The sequence below is a fragment of the Eptesicus fuscus genome, chromosome 11 (assembly GCF_027574615.1).
Source record: "Eptesicus fuscus isolate TK198812 chromosome 11, DD_ASM_mEF_20220401, whole genome shotgun sequence".
Lineage (NCBI taxonomy): Eukaryota > Metazoa > Chordata > Mammalia > Chiroptera > Vespertilionidae > Eptesicus > Eptesicus fuscus.
The window spans coordinates 48,056,068-48,080,416 of record NC_072483.1 but is presented as its reverse complement, the minus strand read 5'-3'; the positions used below and the strand labels follow the sequence as shown (position 1 = coordinate 48,080,416).

Below are 24,349 nucleotides of genomic sequence, written 5' to 3'. Positions count from 1 at the left end.
CAAGAGCCTTAGAATTAAAACCCAAGACCTTACTTCTCATCAGCTTTCCATCAGGAAATAGCATATTTCCCTGGAAAAAATCAGACCTTTCTACCTTATGAAGAAATAAGTGGGGATATTAGGGGCAATAAAATTAGCTAGAGCGCCACTAACCTCAGTATCACCCAATATCAGTGGTCAACTACCACACACAATCTGATGTCTACACAGATTTAGATCCCATCCATGTAAGGCAAATATGTCTCTCTTTACAAGTGAATACAGCTCCAGACAAAAAAAATAAATAAAAAAATCCACCTTGTCACAGCAATGTCATTTGCCAGAGAGATAGCCATAGACATTTGAAATCCATTATAGCCTTCACAGCCCACGTGGGCATCTCTAATTTGGAATGCCATCTGCTGAGCTCTTCCAAAACTGTACTCGACAGGTAATTCTTTCTGTGATGAATGCATTCAACCGACATGCAACTATTTGGTTTCTCTCAACAGGAATGAAAGGGGTCATATATACCCCACATTGATATCTTCCTTTTATGTTTTTTTTCTGTACTACACAATTTAGCCCTTACGTATTTGTAATCTGATTCTTTAATTTTTACCTTTTAAAATGTCTCTTCTTGTTATAAAGATAACAATTTCCTAAGAAGCAACACAGTAGGGAAAGTTTGCTCTCTGGTCTCAGAATCATGGTTTAACGCCTTGGTTCTCTCACTTACTGTCATTTTAACTTTGGGCAAGTTATTTAACTTCTGAGTCTCAGCTCATCCTCTACACAATGTGGACAATTGCATGTCCTTTCTCAGTGGCATCATTCACTTTTATGGAACCTTTTAATCTATAAGTTGTCACATTTAAATTGCACTGATCTTAAGTCACATAGTGATTTTAGCTGGAAGGGAATATTCTTCTTTGATTCTCAATGCTAGGTTCTCGGTGGAAAGCAGTTGACTCTTCATTTCTTCTTCATGATTTCACAGAAGAGTAAAGAGGATTCTGGACTGTTCCAATTCATCAACATTGACAATAGAATTGACAGAGAACCTCTTCCCACTATAAACACATAGAAATGCTGGGTAAAATATTACTGAATTATTTTTAAATGGAAAAAATGAATAAAAAAATGTAAGAGAAATAAAACAATTCTGGAAATGAAGCCAAAACTTCAAAGCCAGAGTAATAAGATCTAGAAGTTGCCATTTGCTCAGTTTAAGACCAGAATATTGGCCCTGGGTTATGGATGCCATGTGGCTCCCATTTTTCCTTAGAATTGAAATCCACTAGCCTATCAGGGTCAACAGAAGTGGTCCTGCCCTCTGGCAGAACAGAGTGCTACCGTTTCCAAAAGGGATGGCAACAAAAAGGAACGGTGAGTTATAGGGTGGCCAGAACTAAACACAAAATTCAGGATTCTCGGAGAAACGCAGCTCTCCTGGCATTGTGCTGAATAAATGAATGAAAGTCAAGAAAGCTCTGATCTCAGGCCAAGCATGAGACTCTGGGCTAATGAAGACAGATAAGTATCCATCATCCTGCACAAGACCAGTGTTGAGGTGTGATGCTATGTGGTAGGGATCAGACTAATAATGCCAGTGAACTAATCAGATTTCCAATTCTTTCTTTTTGAAGTTTGGCAGGATGGATTTTTTTTGCACCAAAAATGCCCCTGAGAGTCTTGGACAATTCAGTGGGAAGTCCTTACAGGGGAGATCCTGGAAAAGAAGATGTGAGAACTTCAGTAAATTATTGGAAAAATGAAAGATATAAGACCATATTGTTCTTTAAGCTGGAAAGTGTGTCTTACAGATAACATATATGCCTTGTCAGCTCAAGAACCTACCACTGAGTGAAACTTCCTTCCTTAACTTCCCAAGTGGATCTAATGCCCACATCAGGTGTCCATTTCTGGTCTATGCAATTAGGACCTCAGGAGGAGGGAGACCAAAAAGCAGGGGTGAATAGGCAGGCATTGACAAAAAGGTCAATGTTGACATAATATGACATAAGAAAAGAGATAGGCAGTTTTGCTTAGAAGAACACAGATTTTGAGCCAGAAAGATGTGAGTTTAAATGCTGGAGCAGTCATCTATGATCTGAATCACCTCAGGAAAATTCATCTATCTGAGCCTCAACTCCCCCATTGGTAAATTGGGTATAATAATACCAAACTAATAAAAGAGTTGTGAATATTAAATAAGATAAAGCTATAAAATGCCTCGTACAGTTCTTGGCACATAGCCTATTCTCAGGAAAAGTCAATGAGTCAATGATATTTTTAATTCTATTAACAAGTATTAGGTGTTTTTCTAAAGAGCCTCACATTCTCCACATTGGTCTCTGAGGTCTGTAAGTGGGTTGAGATTCTTTGGGAAAATTACTAGTATATTGGGAAGAAATTTTATTTGTATTCCATTTCTGGCTCAATTACTAAGTCATAGAGATTAGACCAGGGAGAACTATAATATTTTTCTGGCTGTTTGTCCTATCAGAATGGGTGCATTAGTCAGAACTCTTATGGTTGCAAATAAAAGAAATCCAACAGCTTAAAACAAAACAAAAGGAACTTGCTTCTTCATGTAAATTAAAAAGGCCAGTGTATGGTGGCTTATTTGGACTCAGGTACACAAAAGATGAAGCCAGGAATCTCTTGGTTCTGCTTCCTCTGTATTGTCAACAAGCTCTCCTAAAATGGTAGCAAAGGTTCCAAACGCAACTGCAGGCTTACATTCTATCCGTTGGAAGGAAAGTACCTCTTTCTTAATAATTCCAGTGCAAAACTGGAGGAAAACTCTCATTGGCCCACGTTGGGTGACATGCTTATCTCTGAACCAGTCATGAGGGCAGGAGATTCAGTATTCTGATTGACCAGGTTTGGGTCATGTATTCATCACTAGTCCTGGGGATGGATGTGGAGGCCAGCTCTACCTAAAGCACATGGATAATGGTAGGGAGCCTCAAAGTATTATGGGGACATTTTTACTAAAAGAAGAAGATGGTAATGTGTTACTGGAAAGAAAAAACAGACAAATAGTTGTGGGAGGAAAATTAAAGTAAAATGACTACCCTCTTTTTTTGCTGCTCCAAAATAATTATATATCTACCTCATGGTGGCCACTGAAATATATTTGGTAATCTTATTTGAAAGAAATTATGTAAATCTGACTAATAATGTATTCTTGGATGACGAAAATGAAGTCACCCACATGAAGATTAATTTATCAGAAGCTGCAAATAAATTACTTTATGTAAGGGCAGTTTTACTTTTATCTGGATGAGTTTTGTGTGCCTGACCACTGCCCTGACCAGCTCATCCTATAACAAAGGAAATTGCCATCTGTCCCTTTGCTTGTATAAAATATTTCTGGAGGTGGCTTGCCAACTTCAGCCAGAATTACAGAACTAATGAGTTTTTAGCTACCATATGCACAGAGTATAATAATAGCAGGTTCTAGGCAAATGTTGTCTACTTGCTTCTGGGAGTGCTTTCCCTGCAGGATAGGAGCAGATGCCCAAGGCTCTATTAAGAATTCTGTTTTCTTCATAAATCTGTACAGTAACATGGAGTCCTCATATTCTAGTGAAGTGATTTTTATATGGAAAACATGACCCTTGTTAGCCCGTTTCTCTTCAGTTTTCAACTTCTGTTATATAGAGACTGGCTCTTATTATGTCAGATATAAGCACCAGGTGCCTTTTAGAAAATTTTGCCAGTTTGAGCTCTGATCGGTCTTTTGCTCTTTTGATGCCTTACTGATTTATGTGAAAGAACATAAGATTTTAATTTTCTAATACTTCTTGCTATTTTATATTAAAATGATTATATATACCTAGCCCAGTGCTTTGTGCCTAATTATTCCAATAGTCAGGATAGGTTAGATTATGTGGTTGTAACAAATGAACCCAAATTTCAGTGGTCTATAACAAAAGCTTATTTCTCATTCTCACTACATGTTCCACCATTTTCTATAGATTACCATGCAATTTACTTCCCTGAGGTTCTAGTATGTGGGATGCCACCACTGGAAATTTATAAATATTCATCTGACATTAGACCAGGGAGAACTATAGTGGTTGGGTGGGTATCTTAAAAGTTTATAAGTTAGAATGTGTTTTTAAAATATATTTTTATTGATTTCAGTGAGGCAGGGAGAGGGAGATAGAACCATCAATGATGAGAGAGAATCATTGATCAGCTGACTCCTATTTGGGGATCGAGCCTGCAACACAGGCATGTGCCCTGACTGGGAATCGAATTGTGACCTCCTAGTTCATAAATTGATGCTCAACCACTGAGCCATGATGGCCGGGCTAGGGTGCTTTTTAAAAAAAACAAAAACAAAAAAAAACTAGTACCAGAAAGCCTGGCCCTGTCCACTGACAGTGCCTAGAAGTAACTAAAGCCCAGTAGCAAAGAACACACCTGGTGCCCAGATTTTGGTTTTTAAATTTCATTTCTCAATCATGAAAGAAGTCAGGGCTCCTTGGAGAAATAGCTGATTCTGGATTTGGGACAGAGAAAGATCATTTCAGAAAATAAGGAAGCATTAAGAACCTGTATATCCACTGAACAATTGATGGACATTTGGATTGTTTCCACTTTCTGGCTATCTCTATCTCTATCTCTATCTCTATCTCTGTCTCTGTCTCTGTCTCTGTCTCTGTCTCTATCTCTATCTCTATCTCTATCTCTATCTCTCTCTATCTCTATCTCTATATCTATATATGTATGTATGTATATATGTATATATGTATATATGTATATATGTGTATATGTGTATATATATATATATATACATACACACACACACACACACACATATATATATATATATATATATATATATATATATATAGAGAGAGAGAGAGAGAGAGAGAGAGAGAGAGAGAGAGAGATAATATGCAAATTAGGCTGGGATGCCATAATGGGTCAGGACCAGACAGGAGGAGGTTGCGTGCGCAGGTGAGGCCCAGAGCAGAGATGGAGACAGAGACAGGGGGGCCTGCCCACGCCGGCGTGGTGGCTCTGGCGGCCCTGAGTGGACACAGGCAGGGGGGCCGGGGGACGCTGCAAGTCAGGCGCGGGTCCTGGCCCCCTGCAGCGCCAGTCCGGCCTGACTCCCACAGTGGCCCGCAGGGTGCATCCTCGCACAGCAGGAGGTGGGGCGCCTCCTCACGTGATTTCAATCGCACGCTGGGCCTCTAGTTGTCAGTAAGAGTGTATGAGAGCAGGTGCCACAGCAGCACAAGGAGCCAGACCCAAAAAGCGGGGCTGTCTGTGGGGTGAGGTGGGGGGCTTCCTATGTCAGATGACGATTGGAGGACCAGCACCAGCTCATCCTCATCTTCCTCTTCCAACCAGGAAGCTGAGAAAGAAACAAACACCCCCAAGAACAGAGGGAATGAGTAAGAGGATTCAGAAGGAACTGGCAGATTCCACTTTAGCTTCTCCAGCTAACTGCAGCGCTAGTCCCAAAGGCGATAACATCTATGAATGAAGATCAACCATCCCAGAGCCGCCAGCATCTGTGTACGAGGGTGGTATATTCTTCCTTGGTATCACTTTTACACCGGAACACCCCTTCCAGCTTCCAAAGGTTCCATTTCAGACAAGAATCTATCACTGGAATAACAGTCAAGGAGTTATTGGCTTGGACATACTGAACGATAAGTGGAGTCCAGCACTAAGCATTTCCATAGTCCTCCTTTCTACCTGCTCACTTCTTACAGTCTGTAATCCTGTCGATCCCTAGGTGAGAAGTATTGCCACTCAGTATATGACCAACAGAGCAGAACATGACAGAATGGCCTAACAGTGGACCAAGAGATACGCTACGTAAATTGGGTTTTCACAATTCTTACTTTATTTGTCTGTCACAGAGATATTTTGAAGGAGTGAGGGAGGGTGGGAGTTGGTAGAGAGTAGGGTATTTCTATAACAGACGTTATACAGTCTTATTTCCCAAGATTTTGTTGTAACTTAAGGTATGTTGCTACAGTAGACAGAATTGGTATTAGCAACATTTAAAATTGTCATTAGTTCTGCAATATAAGTTGAAATGTAGCACAGAGAATAGAGCTTTGGATTCAGTTGCTTGTAGTCTGTAAGTTTAAAACAGCTTAATTTTGTACAGGTCACACACATGGCCTTTTATGTGAAGTCCTTCCAAAACTACATACTTTTTTTGCTTAAAAAAATTGAAACTTGTTTTCCCTTCTTGGAAAGGAATAATGATATTTAACCATTTTTAGAGACTGTCATCTCATATATAGTAAATGGACATATGTCTATAAGATGATACAGGAAATGAGTCATTATGTATTTTATTTTATATGACAATCTGCTTTATTGTGAAAAGATTAGAGGTTTGAATCAGGACCTGTGAAAACCTGTAGTAAAATACCTGAAGCTGTTAGCTGTAATGTGTGGAATAGGAGTTGCTCAGTGGATTGGTTATATGATGCAGACTACTTAAATCTACATTTGTTACTGTGCTAATAAACAATATTAAACCAACAAAAAAGAATGTATGAATATCCATGTACAAGTTTTTCATGGATATGTTTTCAATTCTCTTGGGCATACAACCAAGAGTGGAAACTCTGTTTAACTTTTTAAAGAACTGCCAGACTATTTTCTAAAGCAGCTGCACCATTTTGCATTCCTAGTAGCAACGTACAAAGGGTCCAATGTCTCCACATCCTCTCCAGCACTGGTTATCTTTCTCTCTTTTTTCCTTACAGCCTTCCCAGTGGGTGTAAAGTGGTATCTCACTGTGGCTTTGATTGGCATTTTCTTAATGACTGATGATGCTACACATTTTTATTGTGCTTATTGGCCATTTGTATATCTTCTTTGGATAAATGTCTGTTCAGATCCTTTGCCCATTTTTACATGGGCTAGTTTTCTTTTCACTTCGAGTTATAAGAGATTTTTTTTGTATATTCTGCATACAAGACCCTTATTAGATATATGATTTGCAAACATTTTCTCCCAACTGTGGGTTGTTTTTCACGTCCTTAACAGTTTCTTTGAAACATGAAAGTTTGAACTTTGATAAAGTCCAGTTTATTTTACTTATTTTTTTCTTGTGTCACTTGTGCTTTTGGTGTCATATTTAACTCTTGCATTTAGGTCTTTGATTCATTTTTAACTGATTTTTGTATGAAGTGTGAGTTAGAGGTCCAAATTCATTCTTTTGTATGTGAATACTCAGTTATCCCAGAATAATCTGTTGAAAAGACTAAACTTCATTGAAAATCAATTGACTGTAAGTGTTTATTTCTGGATTCTCAATTCTATTCCATTGATGTATATGTCTATCCTTATGCTAGCACCACACTGTTTTAACTACTGTAGCTTTGTACTAAGTTTTGAAATTGAGAAATGTGAACTTCAAATTGTGTTCTTTTTTATTATTATTTAGGAAGAAAATTTTTTTTTAAATTTCTTTATTGATTAAGGTGTTACATATGTGTCCTTATTCCCCCATTACCCTCCCAATACCCCCCGCCCCCCACTCATGCCCTCACCCCCCTGTTGTCTGTGTCCATTGGTTAGGCTTATATGCATGCATACAAGTCCTTTGGTTGATCTCTCCCCTTTACCCCCACCCTCCCCTACCTTCCCTCTGAGGTTTGATGGTCTGATTGATGTTTCTCTGTCTCTGGATCTGTTTTTGTTTATCAGTTTGTTGTTCATTATATTCCATAAATGAGTGAGATCATGTGATATTTATCTTTCTCTGACTGGCTTATTTCACTTAGCATAATGCTCTCCAGTTCCATCCATGCTGTTGCAAATGGTAAGAACTCCTTTTTTACCACAGTATAGTATTCCATTGTGTAGATGTACCACAGTTTTTTAATCCACTCATCTGCTGATGGGCACTTAGGCTGTTTACAAATCTTAGCTATTGTAAATTGTGCTGCTATGAACATAGGGGTGCATATATCCTTTCTGATTGGTGTTTCTAGTTTCTTTGGATATATTTGTAGAAGTGAGATCACTGGGTCAAATGGGAGTTCCATTTTTAGTTTTTTGAGGAAACTCCATACTGTTCTCCACAGTGGCTGCACCAGTCTGCATGCCCACCAGCAGTGCACGAGGGTTCCTTTTTCTCCACATCCTCACCAGCACTTGTTGTTTGTTGATTTGTTAATGATAGCCATCTGACAGGTGTGAGGTGGTGCCTCATTGTTGTTTTGATTTGCATCCCTCGGATGATTAGTGACTTTGAGCATGTTTTCATATGCCTCTTGGCCTTCCTTCTGTCTTCTTTCGAAAAGTATCTATTTAGGTCCGTTGGCTATTTTTTGATTGGGTTGTTTATCTTCCTTTTGTTAAGTTGTATGAGTTCCCTGTAAATGTTGGAGATTAAACCCTAATCGTTGATATCATTGGCAAATATGTTTTCCCATGCAGTGGGCTTTCTTGTTGTTTTGTTAATGGTTTCTTTTGCTGAAATTATGTTCTTTTTTCAAGGTTGTTTTGACTGTTCTGGATTCCTTGCATTTCCATATGAATTTTAGGGTTATCTTATCAAAGTCTGCAGAAAGAAGAAAAAAGGGGAAAAAAAGAAAGAAATAGAAAGCAAAAAAAAAAAAAAAAACCCCACAAAAATACAACAAACCAGTGGGTCCCTGGCCGGCGTGACTCAGTAGTTAGAGCATTAGCTGGAGCACTAAAGGGTTGTGGGTTCGATTCCTGCTCAAGGGCGTGTACCTTGGGTTGAAGTTTTCATCCCAGGCTCTAGTCAGGGTGCCAGCAGGAGGTGACCAATCAGTGTGTCTCTCTCATATTGATGTTTCTCTCTCTGACTCTGTCTCTCTGTCTCTCTCCCTCGCTCCTTCCCTCCCGTTCCTCCCTTCCTCTCTCTCTAAAAATCAATGGAAGAAATATCCTCAGATGAAGATTAACAACAACAAAAACAAAAGTGGGATTTTAATAGGGATTGTATTGCATTCGTAGATCTATTTGGGGAAGACTTCAGGTTCATGAATATGGGATATCTTTCCATTTATTTAGTAGTTTACTGTGGTTGAAGAATAAGATTTAATGATTAGTCAGGAAGTGCAAGGTTTTGCTTAATTATAAATTTACCCTGAAATCTGGAAGGCTTGATATCACATAGGTTTATTTCTAATTTGTGATACATGTCCAGAAAGTTGACTGGGGGTAAGGCTCCAACATAGTCAAGGATCCGGGCTACATCATCTATATAATAAAACCCTGAGCGACCGGGTGACCATGTGACTGGGTGACTGGATGACCGAACGACCAGACAACTGGACAGTAGCTATGATGCACACTGACCACCAGGGGGCAGATGCTCAACGCAGGAGCTGCCCCCGCTGGTCAGTGCGTTCCCACCGCAGAAGCTCCACTCAGCTGACAGGTGGGTACCAGATGCTGGGCTCACAGCTGGTGAGTGCACCTCGGCAGTGTGAGCCTCTTCTGCGGACACTCCCTCTGCGCACCCGAGCAGGTGCAGTGGGGCCAGAATGAGTGGGAGCAGTGTGGCACCCAGCCCAGGCTCAGGCCCCTCCCTGGCCACCTGCCACTTCGGGCACTACTTTGTGCTGTGCTGGATCGACCCGGACAGCGGGCTGGAGCCTGACCAGCTGGTGGGTAAGGCCGAGCTGTGGCAGTGCAGAGGCCCACTGATCCCTGCAGGCCAGGCCGAGGGACCCCACTGGTGCACGAATCCATGCACCAGGCCTCTAGTTTAGAATATATGGCTTCTAGGTCATCAAGAGAAAAGCAGAGAGACCTGAAGGGCCATGCACCAGCTTTTTCTTTTTCTTTCTTTCTTTCTTTCTTTCTTTCTTTCTTTCTTTCTTTCTTTCTTTCTTCCTTCCTTCCTTCCTTCCTTTCTTTCTTTCTTTCTTTCTTTCTTTCTTTCTTTCTTTCTTCTTTCTTTCTTTCTTCCTTTCTTTTTATTTCAGAGAAGAAGGGAGAGATAAAAACATCAATGATGAGAGAGAATCATTGATCAGCTGCCTCCTGCACACCCCACACTGGGGATTGAGCCCACAACCCAGGCATGAGCCTAGACTGGGAATTGAACCACAACCTTCTGGTTCATAGGTCGATGCTCAAACACTGAGCCACTCTGGCAGGGCCATGCACCAGCTTTTAAAAGCTTCAGTCAGAAGTGATACGTGTATATTTTGCTAACAGCAATTGGGCAGACTCATCACCTGATTCTGACTGACTATAGTGGACCTGGAAAAGTCACGGAGCACATGGATATTTAGTGAGCAATAAATGTCCGCTATGGACTGAATTGTCTCCCCTCCAAATTCACATTTCGGTGCCATAAGTACCAATGCGACTGTATTTAGAGATACTGTTTTTAAGGAGATAATTAATATAGTAAAAATGGTGGGGCCCTAAACTGATAGTGCTGATGTCCTCCTCTCTCTCTCTCTCTCTCTCTCTCTCTCTCTCTCTCTCTCTCTGTGTGTGTGTGTGTGTGTGTGTGTGTGTGTGTGTGTGTATGTGTAGAGGAAAGTCCTTCACAGGGAGAAGGCTACAAGTCAGGAAAAGAGGCCTCATGAGACACCAACCATGTTGGGACTTTGATCTTGCACTCCCAGCCTCCAGAACTATGAGAAAATGATTTCTGTTGTTTAAGCCACTCAGTCTATAGCATCTTGTTATAGCAGCCTGAGCTGACTAACGTCTAAGCCACATAGAGGGAGAAAGAACAGATTGCACCATATTGTAGAAAAATAGATTGCACCATATTGTAGAATGTTTTACATTAATCTATACTTAATTGTTAAATAGTAAGAAATCTTTTGATTTTTTAGCACCTACTAGAGCAGTACATCATCTTCCCTCCAAGGGGTTTATAAGGTTTAGGAGAGGAGTGGATTGTCCTCACACACACATAAGTAGGTGCTTTCATGTTTGATTTACACAGATTATAGAAGTCATAAGCAGAGCACCCAGAGGCTTTTATTCTTTTTCAGTCAGTCCTGCCTTCAAATCTGGCCCCTTTTTCATTCCCTTATTCCTTTATGTCCTTCTAGGGTAGTTTCCTAGAGGAAAAGTGGGACACTATTACTAGAGGAAAGGGAAATGAATACTGGGTAAGCAATAACAACGGACATTAATTATACTCCTCAGTCTAAGAAGATGCAAGGCGACCACAATAGCACTGCACCTCTTTCCTCTCTGCTCCCTGGAATGTAGAAAGCTGTGTGCCACTCAAGTCCATTTCTTATTCTCGGAGATTACTATCATAGAAGCCCCAGATATTCTCTGTAAAATCTAAAAATATATATCATTTTACTTAAATGCATGGGTAGGAAGAAGGGGATTTTTTTAAAAAGTGTAGGGTTTTGTTTTGTTTTCTGGAGGTGGGGGGGCTTGGTTTCCCCTCCCATAATTTCTATCTATGTTACAAATTACCCCACCATTTAATGACTTAAAACAACAATAAATACTTATTCTCTTCCATAATTTTTGTGGGTGGGAGAGCGTGGCTGGGTGCTGGGCAGTTCTGAGCATGCAGTCGTTATTTAAGATTTATCTGGGGCTCAAGGATCTGCTTCCAAGGTGGCACATTCACAGGTTGGCAAGTTGGTGCCGGTTGTTGGTGGGAAACCTCGGTTATTTTTGTGTGTGGACCTCTCCATAGGGCTGGTTGAGTGTCCTCACGTGATGGCTGGCTTCCCTCAGAGCAATCTGTCCAAGAGAGCAAGGCGGAAACTACCAGGCCCTTGATGACTTAGCCTGGAAATCACACACTGTAATTTCTGCCATGTTATATTTGGTCACATAGCTCTCGTTCAGTGTAGGAATAGCCTATAAAAAGGTGTGAATATTAGGAGGCAAGGATCATTGGGGCCCATCTTTTCTTTTTTAAAGGTTTTAAAATTGATTTTTAGAAAGAGAGGAAGAGAGAGAAACATCTATGTGAGAGCGAAACATCGATCGGCTGACTCCTGCACACACCCCTGCCAGGGACTGAACTGCAACCCTGGCATGTGCCCTGACCAGGAATCGAACAGGCAGCCATTAGGTGCACAGGATGCCCAACCAACTGAGCCACACCGGCCAGGCCATTGAGGCCCATCTTGAAGGCTGGCTACCATGTTGCCCCTCTCCATGTGTATGATGTAGTATATATCTGTGGTAAGCTGAAAAATGGATCCCCAAAATAGCAGGTCCTAATTCTTGGAACCTGTAAATGTCATCTTATATGGAAAAGGGGTCTTTGCAGATGTGATTGACTTTAGGAGATTGAAATGGGAATTTTATCCTGGATTATCCAGGGGAGCCCTAAATGCAATTACAGTGTCCTTGTAGGAGAGAAGCAGAGGGAGATTTGACACACACAGAAGAGAAGGCCATGTGACCACAGGGGCGGAGATTGGAGTGTGAGCCACAAGCCAAGGAATGCCAGAATCTGGACTAGCTGAGGAACAGATTCTCCCTTAGAGACTCCAGGGAGCGCAGCCCTGCCAACACCTGAGTTTAGCTCAGGGAAGCCAATGTCAGACTTCTGGCCTTCAGAAGGATAGAGTAACTTTAGTGGGGGAGAGGGTATTGTTTTTCTCTGTGTTTGTTTTTTTATAATCGGAGACTATTTCATTCTACCTTTTATATATCATAGCAATTAGGAGGAAGGCCTTAAGAGTCAGATTGTCCTGCATTTGCATCCCAGTCATTTCCCATCATTAGCTCTTGGGCAAATTGTGGTGCCTTATTTTCCTCCAAAATAGGGCTAACAATAACACCTACCTCAAAAATTTAGCTTTAAAAAAATTGTGATAAGATGCACATAACATAAAATTTACCATCTTAACCATTTTTAAAGTGTATATTTTTTAGTGTTTGATACATTTACATTGTCATACAACCAATCTCCAGAAGTCTTTTTATCTTGCTGAACTGAAATTCTATGTATACACATTCACTAACAACCCCTATCTCCTCATTCTTCAGCTCTTGGAAACCACCATTCTGCTCTCTATCTCTATGAATTCAACTGCTCTCTGTTGTTTGTGGCAATTTGTTATAGTAACCATAGGAAACTGACACAATATGCTTCCACCTCCATGTTCATTACAATCTTAAAGATACATAAATGTACATAAACAGTTTTATACACATATAGATACACAGGATTTTTTTTTTTGCCACTGTTTTATAAAAATGAGACTATATTGCATATAATTTTCTTTGCTCTTTTCACTCAACATGTTTAATAAATTTCTTTTCAGATAATCATTTCATTCTTTGACTTTGGGCAAACCTCTTAAAAAGTACCCTTATAACCCTAGCCAGTATGGCTCAGTGCATAGAGCATTGGCCTGCGGACCAAAGGGTTCTGGGTTCGATTCCGGTAAAGGGCATGTACCTTGGTTGCAGGGGCCTCCCTGGCCCAGGCCCTGGTCAGGGCTCATGCAGGAGGCAACCAATTGATGTGTTTCTCTCACATCGATGTTTCTCTCTGTCTTTCCCTCTTTCTTCCACTCTCCCTAAAAAGCAATAAAAAAATATCCTCGGGCGAGGATTAACAACAACCACAAAAGTGCCCTTATAGGCTTCAATAAATACTAATGCCTAAAACATGTTCAGAGTGCTTTTTCTACAGTTTGACAGTGGTGCCCCTCAATTATCCAAGCCCTCACGATCAGATTTGGGGATTGTACTTCTCCCTCCTGACATCTGTTTTTCATACCTTTCTCCATTCATTAGCATTTCCTTCAGACAGAGGCAAGAAAATGAAAAAGAGGTAAAGCATTACTCAAAAATAGAGAGACCAATAGAACAGAAACCAATTCTTTTTTAAAAAAATAATTCTTTATTGTTGCAAGTATTACATATGTCCCCCTTTTTTCCCCATTGATCCCCTCCAGCCCACCTCCACCTCCCACCCCAGGCCCTCACCACCCCATTGTCTGTGTCCATGGGCCATGCAAGGTCCTTGATTGATTACCTGCCCCCCCCCCACACATCTCCCCCGCCCCCACCTTAACGCTGAGATTCTGCACTACAGAAATCAATTCTTAATACAGTTATTTTTCCTTGTGTAAGGGATGTTGGAAGAAAGTTTGGTGGCTAATACTACTTAAGTCATCTGGGTATGAGAGAGGGAATGTTACTGTCTATTCTTGATTTTTAAGACCTTTGTCCCATGTTTAGATAATCCTGGCAAAGAGTAGTCCTTTAATAAATGTTGGAAGAATTTATTCAATCAACAAACATTTACTAAGCACCTACAATATACTGGGAATCATGAAGGCTCTGAATGAATGAACAACTCAGATTTTTGCTTCTTGCCCTACCAAGTAGGCCTGCTATTCTATAGCATTGCCATTGGAAGTTAGAAGGGAGAAGTGAGAGAAAATAAATGTATCAGTTCTGTATTGGTTTCCTAGGGCTACCATACCAAAGTACCACAAACTGAGTGGCTTAAAATAAAAAGTTTATTGTCTCATAGTTCCTGTGGTTAGAAGTCTGAAATCAAGCAAGACCACACTCCCTCTGAAACCTGTAAGGGAATCCTACCTTGCCTTTTCCTGGCTTCTGATGGTCTGTTGGCAACCTTTGACATGCCTTGGCTTGCAGGTGCATATCTCTGATATCTACCTTTCTACGTGGCATTATCTCTGTGTCTGTCTCCACATGGCCATCTTCTCATAAGGATACCAGTCATATTGGATTAAGGGCCCACCCTACACCAGTATAACCTCATCTTTTAAAAAAAATAAATAAGTTTACTTATTTATTTTAGAGAGAGGGGGAGAAAAACATTGATGTGAGAGCAAAACATTGATCAGCTGCCTCCTGCCTGCCCCCTACTGGGGATTGAGCCTGCAACCCAGGCATGTGCCCTGAACAGGAATTGAACCAGCAACCTTTCAGTGCATGGGACTGTTATAGGCGGCAGGAATGGTACCAGGTGTCAGAGTGGTGGGATCAGACCGGACCTGGGTTCAGCAACCTTGGTACGTGAGTTCTGGCTAGGAAAGAATTCAGAGCCAAGACTCAAACTATAAGAGATCATTTATTTATAAAATCACAGAGGTAGGAGAAGTAATTCACATAAGAAATGGGCTTAGGAAACAAGTTATAGAGGTAAAGGAAGGGCCCTAGGAGCTTGGGAGTGAGGAAGGTAATGGTAACTCACCTGTGGGGGAGGGAGGACGAGGATGGGAAAGGTTCGGGCATGGGGCATGCTCCCAGGAGGGAGAGCACACTGCGTCCTCAGTCCTAAAGATTTTAAGGGTGGAGATCTTAAGAGCGATCCCAGTGTGAGATGTTAATAGAGTATTCAGCAGCATTCCAGGTGTCCTTTCAGGGTCTAGGTCTCCACTGATTGATTAGTCGGTGCCAGGGCAGGGCGTCATTATCCAATGCAGCTGGTCCTGAGGTCAGCTGTGGGATCACTGGTCTGGTTTGTTGCTTTTCTGGGCCTGGAGCTAAATGTTATCTCTAGGGAGGAAAGGTCAGGGGTTCCAAACCACATGACCAGCGATATGCTAGGGGAGGAAAGGTCATCCTGAGGATGAGGTCCTTCCCTACAATTGTCCTTTGCTAGGCACCTGGGGCTTTCCACCTGGTGACCTTCTGTACCTGGCCCATCATCTTTGCTCTGCTCATGTCTGTCTAACAGCCTACCACAGGATGATGCCCAACCAACTGAGCCTCACTGGCCAGGGCCTGACCTCATCTTAACTAATTACAAAATGGTCACATTCTGGAGTACTGGGGGGTTATCTTTTTTGGGGGAACCCAATTTAATCCATAACAGGTTCTGATTGTCAAGTGGTTTAATAAGACATTTGATGTATGGATTTTATTAATCTAGAAGGTTGTTCTCCATTAAAAAAAAAAAAAAGAGGTAGCAAAGAATGCACTCTGAAGCCAACATTTATCTGAATCCTATCTTTCTTTACCTCTTGGTAATTAAGAGGTGTGACCATGGGCAAATTAATTCTTTGTGCCTCAGACTCTCTGTCTATAAAGTGAAATTCATAATAGTACTTATGGGACTATTGTAAGGATTATATGAATTAATACTGGGATAGTCCTTATAATAATGACTGGCACATAGAGAACTTTGATATGTTAACAGCTTTTTTCATTTAAAAACGAGTAGCCATGAGTGGATGATTTTATTAATTAACTAGAGGCCCAGTGCACAAAATTCATGCACTGGGGGGTGTGGGGGGCGGTCCCTCAGCCCAGCCTGCACCCTCTCGCAGTCCAGGAGCCCTTGGGGGATGTCCAACTGCCGGCTTAGGCCTGCTCTCTGGGGAGCGGGCCTAAGCCGGCAGTGAGACATCCCTCTCACAGTTCGGGACCCCTCACTCCTTACCACCCGCCTGTTTGCTGCTTCTTTCCACTTGGCTCGCTGTACTTTAGCGCTGCCACAGAGGCAGGAGAGGCTCCCACCACCACTGCTGTGCTCGCCGGCTGTGAGCCTGGCTTCTGGCTGAGTGGCGCTCCCCCTGTGGGAACGCACTGAGCACCAGGGGGCAGCTCCTGTGTTTCAAGTGACCTGTTGTTCTGGTCATTCTGCCATAGCAGTCACTTAGGCTTTTATTATATAGATTCCCCTGAGAAAGGTGTCGTGATAGGTATGTTGGGAAAAAAGCCTGGGGGAGTAAGCGTCCCACTGTGTGAGTGCACCAGTAGGAGCCTCCTTCTAAACGAAACTGGGCCTGAGTGATGGCTGCTGCCCATTCCACTTCCCACTCCTTTGCTGAAGTGGCCTCCTCTCCTGGCGTCTGGTAGACCATAAAGCCAACAGACTTCCAAAACCCCAAGGAATATTTCTTCTTCCTTTTGGACAGTCAGGCTGCGAAGAACAATTGATTGAAATGTTTTCACAGAAAATACATCACTACTGCCCGGCCACAGTGGCTCAGTGGTTGAGTGTCGACCTGTGAACCAAGAGGTCACGGTTCAATTCCTGGTCAGGGCATGTGCCAGGGTTGCATTGCGGCTCAATCCCCAGTAGGAGGTGTGCAGGAGGCAGCCAATCAATGATTTTTTGTCCTCATTGATGTTTCTCTCTCTCTCTCCTCCCTTTCCCTTCCTCTCTAAAATCAATAAAAAAATATTTTTTTTAAAAAAAAGAAGAAAATACATCACTACTAGGGAAGCCTATGTATATAATTTAAATGTTTTTGGTTCTTTTTGGATTTCAACTTAAAATGGCCTCTCTGCTCGATCAGAGAAAAGCCAGTGCACCACCGTGGTGCCTGTCTTGGACAATATTAAAAGCAAATTTCAGCATTTGCTGGGCCTGAAATCACCTCCCTCCAACCCCAGAAGAGCCAGCATGTAGATGTGATTCCCTTAGAGAGATCTCCAAGGAAAAGAGGAGAATCTCAGCCCCTCTGTCAAGGCGGAGAGGAGCACTGCATTCTGTATTCATGCATGAAATGAACACAGTTGCCATCCTTGGTTCCTATGATACTGAGTGTTAGAGTCATTAGGTAAGTGGGGTGGAGGGGCTGCTGACAAGAGTTGAAAAAGGATATGATGGCAGAGGGAGTCAGGCTTCAATTGTTGAATCAAGACCCATTGTCTTGCCTCCCTCAAACATCATGGAATTTTTTAGCTGAAAGGCCCTCAAGGGGTTGCTAATTCAATAGTTAAACCAAAGTGTAGAAAGTAATTTATTACAAATAATGAAAATGCAGTTTGTGAATGATTGACTGGTTGATTGGTGGATTATTAAATTCTAGTGGATTCAAAATTCTTATCCTACGATGGTTGTCAAAGTATGGTTCCAGGACTACCACTCCCGGCAGCAACATCATTTGAGAACTTAACAGAAATGCACGTTTTCAAGTCCTACCCAAGACCTACTGAATCAGGGTGGGGCCTGGTAACCTGTGATTAATAAGCACTAGCGGCTATTCTGATGCCCACTCCAGTTTGAGAACCACTGTTTAAATCGCATTAATACAACTTAACTGGCATTCGGGTGTGCTTTATCAAGGGAGAGTGGAAGGGGTGAAGTGGTATACAACTAGTGCTCAGGACGGAGTGCAGAGAGCTGTGAGCTTGTGCACATGTCATTCTTGGATGCTCCCCAAGAATGACAACTAGAAGAGGGTTTTAAATAGGGGAGAGAGGTCCAGCACAACTCTGAGTACAACAAGGACAAGTGGAGGTTTATAGCCAAAGAACAGGGTGGGGATGAGTGTACAGCAAGTTACTAAGATAAAACATCAAGGCTAAAGAGATTCTTGCTAGACCTACTCAATCGAGGGTAATAAGATATTGAGGGTGGGGAATGAGGAATTTGATCAGATGTCAAGGGTTGGGGATTTTCTGCTAAACTGACCCAGCAGGATTCTTGCTAAAACTTGAACTAATGGCTTAAGGACAGAGTCCAAGGTCAAGGCCTTGAGGGTTTAGCAGGGGTGGGGGACCTTTTTTCTGCCAAGGATCATTTGGATATTTATAACAACACTAGAGGCCCAGTGCATGAAATTTGTGCACTGGTAGGGTCCCTAGCAGATGCCCGCTGCCGGCTGCCAGCCCGGTACTCTTTGCCTTCCTCTGGCCGCCCCCGCCCCCTAGTTGAACTCCCGGTTGAGGGGACAATTTGCATGCTATGCTTTTATTACATAGGATTCGTGGGCCATATAAAATTTTCAACTTAAAAATTAGCATGTTAAAATAAATAAATAAATAAATAAATAAATAAATAAAATTAGCCTGTTATATTGTCAAATATTTATTTTTTGGGGGGGTCAAATATTTAATTAACTCACCCCTTGCCTTGTCAGGGCCAGACCAAATGATTTCCCGGGCCGTATGGCCTTATTCAGCCCCAGGGGCCAGATATTCCCCACCCCTGGCTAGAGTTAGGTCAAGGAGAAAGTCCTTGTCACCTTTTAGGATAAAAGGTGGACACGTGATCTCTCTTAACAGCATTTTACAGATGAGGAACCTGAGGTAGGAGGGGTTATAGGACTTACCCACCTGACATGGACACTAAAAGGCAGTGCAGGTCCCAGTTTGCCCAGAGACCATCAGCTCGGCATGTTCTAAAACTACACACCACTGCCTGGAAGAGGATGTGGCTGCTGGAGGTGGGACCCAGGCTCCTTCTCCAGAGAGATGTGGCCCAGTGCAGAACCCTGTAGGCTTGCAGAGCTCAGACGCGGAGTTCACCTGTTAGCAAAACCTGAAAAGGTGAACATTTCTTTAAAAAGCATTTTTTTTAAAAGTTTAGAAAGTGGCATCTACTATGGCCATAATTTCATAAAAGAAATGACTTTTACTCCAGAATAAAATCTTAAAGATAAAAGGACTGATTTTTACTGTGTGCTTTCTTATTTCCCTGCAGAGTAGTAAAACTTTGCGAACAAATGCTCATATGAGGTTCACAGGAAAAAAGCCTCATAAGAGGCTCAGATGCTCTGCTTTTAGACCCCTGACCGACTAGCAGGGGCCCTGATTGCCTGCCTCACCCTGCCATGTGCCATCACCGAGTAGGCATTTGATAAATGCTTTTTGGTGATAAAAATGATGAGAACGGAATGGATTTATAATATTTATTACAGTTTGGAAACTACATGCTAGAGGTACAGAGGACCTAAATTGCTTTTCCAAGGTCGCATAACCAGTTATGAAAGGAGCTGGTGCTGGAATTTAAATCTTCTATCTCCTTGTTCAGAATCCTTCTCCCTTAGGCCACACTGACTTTGATAAAGGAAGTCTAATAGGATGTCTCCTATTTGCTTGGGGGAATATATTAACCAGGCAAGAAAGATATGATGAAATCAAACGCCAGGGACTTACTACAAGATAAAGAAGTATCAACCCAAGAGATCTCAGGAAATTCAGGAATGTTAGGTTCAAGTGGCAAAAGGAGCAGAAGGAGGAATGGCGTTTGGGGGAAGGAACCAGGAATGTTTCTCTGTGATAAGGCATAACTGCTGGAGTGGCCAGGCTGCATTTATGCAGATGCTAATCAATTTCTTGAGTCCCAAACTGGCAACACTTGTTAGACAGGTTTTAAACCGGGAGAACAGGTAGAAGGAGCATCCACTTAATTCTGATATCCCGGGATATATGTATTTATGATGTCGAATACTGGACTGAGAGGGGTCAGTGGAAAATAAGCATTCCAGAATTAAACTTCGTGTGTGCGTCAGTGAAGTACCTTTGTATATTACATTTCTGGTATATTAAAACATGGGGTAACCACTCCGTGGCATCTTAGATGAGTTTAAGCAAGAAAAGGAAGAGGAAGTAAATTTGCCATGACAAACGGTTTGAAATAGCTTGTGGTAAAAATGAAAAAGCTTTCTACAACCAAAATCTGTCATAGAAAGTGAGCCAGGTAAGAAATAAGACACTTGTTTAAATTTTTGTTGCATGAAAGGTTCTACAGCAATATGTCCCGTGTTGCAAACACTGACAACCGTATAGGATTCAAGTTCTCCGAACTGTTGAGCACTTTTTCGCTTCTAAGACGGTAACAAGGGCAGGAAGTAGAGAAATTAACCATAGTAAGGTTTTCGTGTGCCCAGAGGAGTTTGCTGCAAAGATCAAATGAGATTAAGTAGCGGTGTCTTTGGAAGTGCCTTCTGGGCCGGCTGCTCATCACTGCTCTCCCTAGCACACCCAGCTGTATATACCTGATGGGCCAAGTCACCCTCAGCTTCTGGGATGTATTCAGATTGGAATGCAGCTTCCTTTAATGCAACTATGTCCTCTGAGTTCCTCGCTTCCCTCTTCACATTTCATGGCATTCATAATAAATGAACCTTGCCCTAATATAATTAGCCGACAAGTTCTCCCTTGTAAAGCATCCTAGTTTAGTCACTAGATGGTTCAGATATGAGGATGTTGCAATACAACGCAAAAATCGTCAGTTCAAAGGTATTCCTGAACTTCAAGACTGGGTGTTTGCGTGTTCATTTGTTTTGCTTTTTTTCTCCACAGAGAAATTGTTTTCATTTACTGTGGTGCTCAGCTCACTAGATGTGCTTATTATGGAGATTTTCTGATTATTTCTGGGACTGAAATACTTGCCTGTCCCATATATTTGCCTAGGTGTGGTCCCTGGGAGAACAAGTGTTCAAGCTGGGAAAACAGCAGCAACAGTGAGGCCTGAGAGGTGGCAGGAGGAGGAATGGTGGGAGCAGCCCAGCCAGGTCTGTTACACATGCAGGGAGCAATACTGACCATGAGGTGTGGGTGGCATTATAACCTTATTCCTCCTTCAGGGGGGCTCTATAAATACACACGTTAGTCACCATGTTCCAGCTTAGCTTTATTAATCTAAGAATAACCAGTCAGTTCACTGATCGTGGCAATGCAATGACACTCAAATTCAGAACAGTATTGCAACTTTTTAAAAAATATATGTTTTTATTGATTTTTAGAGCAAGAGGAAGGGAGAGGGATAGCTGAGAGAGAAACATCATCAATCAGCTGCCTCTTGCACGCCCCCTACTGGGGATCGAGCCCAAAACCCAGGCATGTGCCTGGACTGGGAATCAAACCAGTGACCTCCTGGTTCATGGGTTGACACTCAACCACTGAGCCACACCGGCCAGGCAGTAATATAACTTTTTAATATAAGGAAAATGTAAATAAATGCAGATTAGGGTATGGTACCATATTTTGACTTACCTAATTAGCTAGAAGTAGGTATGAAACAAGCATTCTCTTACATCACTGGTGGGTACAAGCTACTAAAATTTTTTCAGAAAGTAGGTCTGTAGGTATTGGTTTCCTGGGGCTGTCATAACCAAGTACCACAGACCAGGTAGCTTAAACAACAGAAATTTATTTTCTCACAATTCTAGAGGCTGGAAGTCAAAGACCAACGTGTCGGCAGCATTGGTTTCTCCTGAGGCCTCTCTCCATGGCTTGTAGCTGACCACCTTCTTTCTGTGTCTTCACATGGTCTTCCCTTTGTACAAACCTGTGTTCAAATTTCCTCATTTTATATGGACACCAGTCATCGTGGATTGGGGTCCACTCTAATGACCTCATTTTAAAATTAATTAGGTTTTTAAAGACCCTATCCCCAGATACAGTCACATTCTGAGGCATGGGGATTACGAGTCAAAAAATAGACTTAAAAATGGACACTTCACTGAGCCATTCTACATTTAGGAAGCCACACTAGAGATGTAAATATAATTCCTTCAATTATAGCATCATACATTACTTTCCTATAATTTGCTTTTCTTATTTGTTATATATTTTGAACATTTTTATCTATGTGTTTAAACACCTACAGCATCAATTTTATTTACTATCTAGTAGACTATCATGCAGAAACATCATAATTTAATAATACTCCTGTTTTTAATGTAATTTTTTGAATAAGATATATATTTGTACAGTTCAAAAATCAAAAGTTTATAAAGCTTAACCCTGAAGTCTTGCTGCCATCCTACCCCTTTCCTCGTCAGTAACCCCTTTTATTAGTGAGCTCTCAGTGTTTTCTAACACAAATACAAGCTAATGCAAATAGATGTTCTTACTTCCCCCTGCTTTCTTATACAAAAGGGAACATACTACTTACACTGCTCTGTACCTTACTTTTTTTATTTTTAATATATTTCTGGAGCTTTTCCATTATCACTACAAGAGTATCCTCATTCTCCCCTACAGCCACAAAATATACAATTGTGTGGATCAACCACAGTTAATTTCACCAGTGTCCTCTACATAAGGTTGTTTCTCATCTTTTTCTATTACAAACAGAGAGGCAAAGGATAAATTTATATGTATGTTATTTCCTACAAGTACAGGTGTACTGCTAAGATAACTCCCAGGATTGGGATTGCTGAGTCAAAATGCATTTGTACTTTATTTATTTATTTTTTTGCATTTGTACTTTTGATAGACACTGCGAAGCTGCCCTGCATGGGGGCTGCTCTGTTTTGTAATCAACCAGCAGTGGACAGTGACTCATTCTTTACAGCTTCCCCAGTAGGATGAGTTGCAAACTTTTAGATGTTTATCAATACCAAATGCCTCATTTTTGAACATTTGTTATTTCTGCTTTTGCTACACTTAGCAACACTAATATCCTCTAATTATAAGACTAATAATCCTCATAATTATACCTTTGCTCATATTTTCATTATTTCCTTAAAATAAATTTCTCAGAGTTGACTATGTTGTCCCAGGAGTACTTGCCTTCCTAGGGCTTTTTATCCGCTCTCCCTTTTGGGGGGTTCATGAAGTCTCATGGGCTTCTAAAGGAGAGGAGCGCTCCCCACTCCTGTGTTGTAATTAATGCTCTAAGCTAATTGTTAATACACAAAACGGAGAAAATCTGTTTTCCTTAAGCATTTAAACATTGATTCTAAACTTATTAATTAAAATATTTTTAGTGATTTAAAATTTAGTTATAAATTTAATATAATATGAAGGATTATTTAGAATATTAAAATGTCAAACAGCCGTGATAGAAACTTACACTTACTATTTTAAAATAGCAATATCAGGCCCAGCCGGCATGGCTCAGTGGTTGAGCATCGATTTATGAACCTGGAGGTCACAGTTTGATCCCTGGTCTGGGCACATGCCCGGGTTGCCTGCTCGATCATGCAGGAGGCAGCCAGCCAATGAATGATTCTCTCTCATCATGGATGTTTCTATGTCTCTCTCCCTCTCCCTTCCTCTCTGAAATCATTAAAAATTTGTTTAAAAAATAACATAGCAACATCATGAGTTCAATTCATTGAAAAAATTCTCTGGACCTATGACACTAAGGGTTTCTTCAACCTCGACAACAGCAGAACCTCACTACCTGCAGCTGATCCAGAAGGCTACTGCCGACCCCGAAGCCAGCCTCTTAGTTCTTTCACTCTCTGGAGTGAAAGTGGTATTATGTCAACTCTCAAAAATATCTTACTTTATTCTTCAGCATTTAAAAAAATATTTAATGAGGTTTTACTTACTTGTTTTATACATCTGGTAACATTGCTTCTTTCCCCCTGTCCTTCCAGTTGCCTGTTTTTCTTTTGCACTAAAATAAGGCCATGCTCCTTCTCATCCTGAGAACATTATCCTGGTGTTCTCCCTTGTGAGTTTTCTACATGTTTTTATTTCACGGAAAATTGGCAGGTGACCCTCCCTGATGAACTCTGCTGCACTTAGAACAAAGAACTCTTTTTCTTGGCCTATCAGCCTATCACACTGAAGTGCATACATCACTTTGTGTATTCCGATTTTTAGTACATGCATTCCTTCCGTAAAATATTATCTGTATGCCTGTTCTTATACCTTTACATTTTAATTACAAAGAAAAGAAAGAAGGCTGCCTCAAACCAGGTTAGAGAGCCTGGGCTGTCCTTTCAGTTGATCTGTAGTTGTATTTTCTAAGGGA

The 24,349-nt window shown here is 41.4% G+C and overlaps 1 pseudogene; it reads left to right on the top strand.

The window, feature by feature from the left end:
- Window positions 1–5,298: 5,298 nt before the first annotated feature.
- On the top strand, window positions 5,299–5,836 carry LOC103283324 (ubiquitin-conjugating enzyme E2 E1-like; annotated as a pseudogene).
- Window positions 5,837–24,349: the final 18,513 nt, after the last annotated feature.